Source organism: Erpetoichthys calabaricus, chromosome 7, assembly GCF_900747795.2.
Source record: "Erpetoichthys calabaricus chromosome 7, fErpCal1.3, whole genome shotgun sequence".
Classification (NCBI taxonomy): domain Eukaryota; kingdom Metazoa; phylum Chordata; class Cladistia; order Polypteriformes; family Polypteridae; genus Erpetoichthys; species Erpetoichthys calabaricus.
In genome coordinates, this window is record NC_041400.2 from 116,264,397 (window position 1) to 116,270,396 (window position 6,000).

Consider the following 6,000-nt stretch of genomic DNA (forward strand, 5'->3'; position numbering starts at 1 on the left):
GTAAAGAAACAAGTTGATTATCAAGGTCCTGGTTATTTCTCTGTTGGAATAAAGAGATTTGTGTGTTATTATATGCAGCCTGTTTAGCAAAGTGATCAGCTAATTTGTTTCCTTTGCTGACAGGATCTTGTTTTCCTGTGTGAGCTTGACATTTAACGATCGCTAACTTTGATGGTTTAGTTATAGCTTCTAAGAGGGATTCAATCAGTTTTTGATGTTGGATCGGTTTGCCAGCGCTGGTCTTAAATCCTCTTAATTTCCATAAGGCTCCATGATCATGGCAGACTCCAAAAGCATATCTGGAATCCGTATAAATTGTTATAATTTTCCCTTCGGACAACTGACATGCTCGGGTGATAGCTATCAATTCAGCTGCCTGCGCGCTTAAATTTGATGAAATTCGGTTTGCTTCCAGCAGGTGACCACCTTTCACTACTGCATAGCTGGTCGAGGGTGTTCCATTTTCCAATCGCAAAGAACATCCATCCACAAAAATTAATTCTCCAATATCTAACGGTGTTTCGTGTAGGTCTGGTCTAGGCTTTACAGCTTTAGCTATTTCATCATGACAGTCATGTGGCTCTCCGTCTTCTTCAGTTAGAAGAAGAGTGGCTGGATTTAAGGTAGAGCATCTTTCAACAGTGACATTGGACAAAGTATAGAGTACATTTTGATAGTGTATTGCTCTTGCAGTTGTGAGATGTGAGGTTTTAGCCTGTACTAAAATAGAATGAATGGCGTGAGGTACCTTTACTGTTAGGGGGCTCATGAGCACTTTGTTTGTCTGTATGTGGTTGCGTTAAAACTGCATTCATTAATCCCCCCTTTTTCGTCCACGAACACAGTGAATGGACGAGAATATAGTCAGTGAGAGTAATGCATTATTATTTTTTTTTTTTTTTTTTTAATCACATAGAGCCTTGTCAGCCTGCTATACCACTGCATGTAGCCAGATGGCAGTGTTAGCTAGATTTTGTAAAGGCTGTGCTCCTCCTGAAAAACTTACAATCAAACAACTTCTCAGGCCGCAAGCTGGTACTACTTTTAAATTAGGAATTCATCTCACCGTGGTGCCATACATGCTAGTCTCCAGATCATGGAAAAGTCTGAGGTGAAACCGGGTCAGCGACAACAAGGAAACACTAATTTCCGTGGCGACCCAAATGCCAACTGCAAACAAAAATAATCCATTTCGGGAAACACACAGCACAACTCCACAACAAGAAAACATTCCCACCAAAAGCTATGCAGCCACAGAGAAATATGCTGACTTAACCTGTTGTTTTCTGACCGGTCTTGGAAGGTTTTGAATGATGGTTAAACGGCCGCTAGAGAGAGCTCTTGTATCGCAAGAAATGTCATGACCTAAATATTTAACGATAGCTTGAAGTAACTGCAGTTTTTTTTTTTTTTCTTTCTTCGACACTTTTTTATGGCCATTTTCACCTAAAAAGAATAGCAATTTTCTGAGTATCATGTGCACTTGTTTATTTTTTTTTTCTTTTCTTTTTTCTTATCTATATACTGTATCAATTTATTATCTTTTTCTGGCCAAAACCATAAACACAAGGGGCTTCAGTATATCCCTGAGGCATGACGGTCCAGGTCCATCAGCGGTTTTGAAAGGTAAAAGCAACCCAGAATTGAGAATCAGGGTGCACGGGAATGGAAAAGAAAGCGTTAGCAAGGTCAATAACAGGGCAGTACCGGGCAGACGGGGGCATCGTGGAAAGAATAGTGGAAGGATTAGGAACAATAGGTGTTCTAGGAAAAACTGCAGAGTTAACTCGTCATAAGTCTGGAACAAAATGGCAGGACCCGTCAGCCTTTTTTTACAGGAAAAAAATGGGGGAGTTGACTGGAGAGTATGTAATTGGAATAATCGCTCCTCGCGTCACGAGATCAGAATGTACGGCGGCGATGCCAGCCTCTGCCTCTGGAGACAGAGGATCCTGGACACGGTACGGGCGGAAGGAAGATTTTGAGAAAATCACCAGTGGCTCAGTGTGCTATCCTTCCATAATCAATTTTTCCCTTGGGACCACAGTGCTAAGGAAACATGGGGAACCGAATCTCCTAAACAGAAAATGCTTTGTGAATATGTGAGGTGCACTGAAGCAACTGCTTTAGTAGACAACAAAAATACATGGAATGTGCAAAGTTTTAGGGCATGTGCTGGAGGAAAGAAAAGATTCTAACCAAGGTGTGTCCACTTCAGTAGGGAAATACTGGGCAGTATAAGGCAGGGTGTCCGGGACTTGTAAGTGAGGAAAATAGGCATGAGGGGAAAGAATGAAGGGCTTTCAAGAGGAAGGTGTGCGGGGAGATGTTCAGGGTCCAGGCTGTAAAAGAGGGCTTGGGGTGTGAAGTGTGGCACAGGAGCTTAGGAATGGAGCAGCAAAAATCCTTGTTCAGTTAAAGAAAATTGAGACTGACAATTTAAGTCATAAGATCCCATCCCAGCAGTTTCACAGGGCACAAATGATTTAACAGAAAGGGACGAGTCAATAATGAAACTGTTAATGCTGAGCTGTAATTGCACAGGAACCTCCTTCAGCGCATGGCTCCTGTGTCCATTTCAAAGGCAGTTTCTTTGCCATTAAAGTCAATAAAAGATCAGTTTCAGCATGACGAGTAAGCAAAGGAAACTGGAAAAAGTGGCTTGGGTCCCTAATAATTCTTAGGACCAAGGAATGTCATTAGGCTCAGGGAGAGGGGGTGACGGAGGCGCTTGTGTGGGCAGTTGCGTCTGAAATGTCCAAGTTCACCGCAGCAGCGGCAGGCATATGACGCTGGCGTCTGCTCCGAAGGGTTAGGCATCTGAGCAAAAGGATTATTAGGGTTTGATAAATGGAACCCGCGTCCTCTTCCGTGCCCTCGCCCTCGACCTCCAAAGAATTTTCCGCGTCCTCTCCACCTAGCCAGGTCAGTTCTTCCAGTATAGTAATTTATTTGTGCAGCCAAAAGTTTGGTCTGTGTGTCTGACTCTTTTAATTTAGTCTGACTGTCAGCATGCTCTGCATGACGCTTGTCTTCCTCGAACGTTGCGGTCTTCCAGCCTTTTTGCAGGACGTGCAGACTTTGCTTTGAATGGCACTTCTCAGTCCCGAGATGAAAGGAGGCACTGCAGCATGAGTTCTATCGTTTGTATTGTCTAGCCCAGAGTGATTAGCCATCAGATCTTGCAATCGGTGAGCCGGCTGAAATTAGTGACCAGTTTGTGCCTTTTTTATATTTTTCTGCCAGGGCTCCTTTCAAAGGCTCTCACTGGGCGAGGAAAGGACCTTCATTCCAACGCCAAGGGACACCGTTATGATCACCGTGATTTACAGTTGCCCATGCGGTGCTCAGCTGTCGACGGAGCACCTGTGTCCACTGTGCAGCATTTGTTTTATACATGTTATCCAGCTGCTGTAACAGCTCCACAAATTGCAGTCCACGGACTGCTCGTGCGCTGGGAGACAGATGACTCTTTTAATTTCTGCCATTACAATCCAGTAGCACCTTGTGAATGATCTGAATTATCTTCCTCAGGGTCAATATGTGAGGACGGGTCATAATGATATTGTTCATCGTAAAAACCTGCTCCAGACGGTTCGTCTGTTAACAGGGGTGTTGTTGGAGAAGAGGGTGCAGGAGGTGGAAGCGAGGGAGTTTTGGTAAGGAGGAGGTGGACAGATTACGGGGTATAGGGGGTCTTTCTTTTCGGTCTGCTTTCTTTTACTTTCAGGCTTGGGCGCTGTCTCTATCTTCACTTTCTGCAACGCTAGCAATAATTCTTCCTTGTCTTTTTTGTGTTTTGACTTCAGCAGCCAGCAGGTTGTTACGCCTCTGCTTATTCCACTTCTTACATGCCTTTTTAAATCCAACCCAGTCTGCTTCTCTATTAACTGTTTAGGGGACCCGCCTTTCAATCCTGACAGTGTACTAGGAGCCTGGTGATTCTCTGAAAATAATCCTTCTAACATTAGGTTTTGAGGACCCTGGGGGACCTGTTTGACTGGCGTGCCATTATAATTTCCCATAGTAAGCGGCAGGCCTTCAACAGAGAGCAACTCAATCCCCGATTATTTCTCGTCCCACTTGTCGTCCCCAGAATCAACCAGTCGACAAGTGGAAATCAACCTCCCCTCTTCCAAATTTCACACGTACTCTAACTGCCCCTTTCACCCCTATTCCTCTTAATATAGGAACGTGCCACTCGGTCCTTTCTACTCAAATTCTTAAGGGATGACTTACTAGCATTCACACTGTGCCGTCACTCTCTATGAATCCCTAAAACCCTTCTAGGTCGATACGGTATGATTCTCTATTCTTTCAGCATGCTTTTATTTTTTATTCTGTTTTATTATTATTTTCTTTTTTCTTTTCCCCGTATACTTCTATTTCTTCCAGCACACCAGTCAAACCAACGGGAATCCCCCGAATCTACTCACCGCGACTCCTTCTGCCTGCCTGGAAAAATCCCATCCAGTTGCTTTTCGTTTCGGTCAGGAGGAGGTCAGCGACTCCCCACGTAGGAAAACGCCCGAGGTTGGCCAGTCCTAACTTTTACCGGAGCTGGTCCTCGATCCGCGGAAATCGGTCCACTTGGACGAACCCGCCCAGGGAGTCGTCTGCCTGTCTCCTGCCCCACGTTGGGCGCCAAAAACTGTGGACGAAAAAGGCACACTGAAAAGCAGACAGATAATATTTTCTCAATTCACTTTATTTATTCATTCGGAGTCGCAGTAAGTAGAGATTCAAAAGAGTATAACTTATTGCCGCAAAGCTCAATTGAACCCTGATCAAAAACCAGGAGGGGTTTTTTATACTTCAGCATCTCATGATTAATAAGACAGAAAGAACATCCTTATCAAAACAGTAAAGTTAAACAATATGTCTGTTGAGCTAAGCATTATCTGTGTTTTGGAAGCTAAGCACAGGAGAGACGCCTTTGCATAAACTACATGTACAGTTCTGCAGCCTTGTGACCTTGTCCCTGAAACATTCACTCTGAGAAAGGGAAAAACAAGAAACAGCTTACATTTTATTCATCTGGACACTATTTCTCCTGAACCCTGGAATAACATATTTTTGTTAGTTCATAAGCGTCTCTCACTGGCAAGTTACAAAATAGGTATAGTAAAAATTCTAATTTACTAAACACAAAGAAATACATGGTGCTGAGGAGAACATTCTTCTTCTACAAAAAGCACTTTGTCTAAAACCTTACTCCTTTGAAGTACAGTTAGGTCCATAAATATTTGGACAGAGACAATGTTTTTCTAATTTTGGTTCTGTACATTACCACAATGAATTTTAAATGAAACAATTCAGATGCAGTTGAAGTGCAGACTTCCAGCTTTAATTCCGTGGGGTGAACAAAACAATTGCATAAAAATGTGAGGCAACTAAAGCATTTTTTAACACAATCCTTTCATTTCGGGGGCTCAAAAGTAATTGGACAAATTAAATAACTGGAAATAAAATGTTCATTTCTAATACTTGGTTGAAAACCCTTTGCTGGCAATGACAGCCTGAAGTCTTGAACTCATGGACATCACCAGGGGCCTCATGTATAAACGGTGCGTACGCACAAAAATGTTGCGTACGAACGTTTCCACGGTCAAATCGCGATGTATAAAACCTAAACTTGGTGTAAAGCCACGCACATTTCCACGGTACCTCATACCCTGGAGTACGCAAATTCTCCACTCGGTTTTGCAGACTGGCGGCACCCAGCGTCAAAGCAGTGCTACTGTTCCTGTGTGGTTACCCTTTCTTTCTTAGACCCACATTCCTGACGCAGCTTTATAAATACACTGAAATTAACTGCATATTGTTTATTAGTGTAATGCTTCTGATTATAATTAACCTGTAACAATATAATGGTCCAGGGAATAGCCATAGTATTCCAAATACCATAACTGCTTTAGCATTGTTACGCTCACTGCATCTTCTTCTTCTTTCAGCTGCTCCCGTTAAGGGTTGTCACAGCGGATCATCCTTTTCCATATT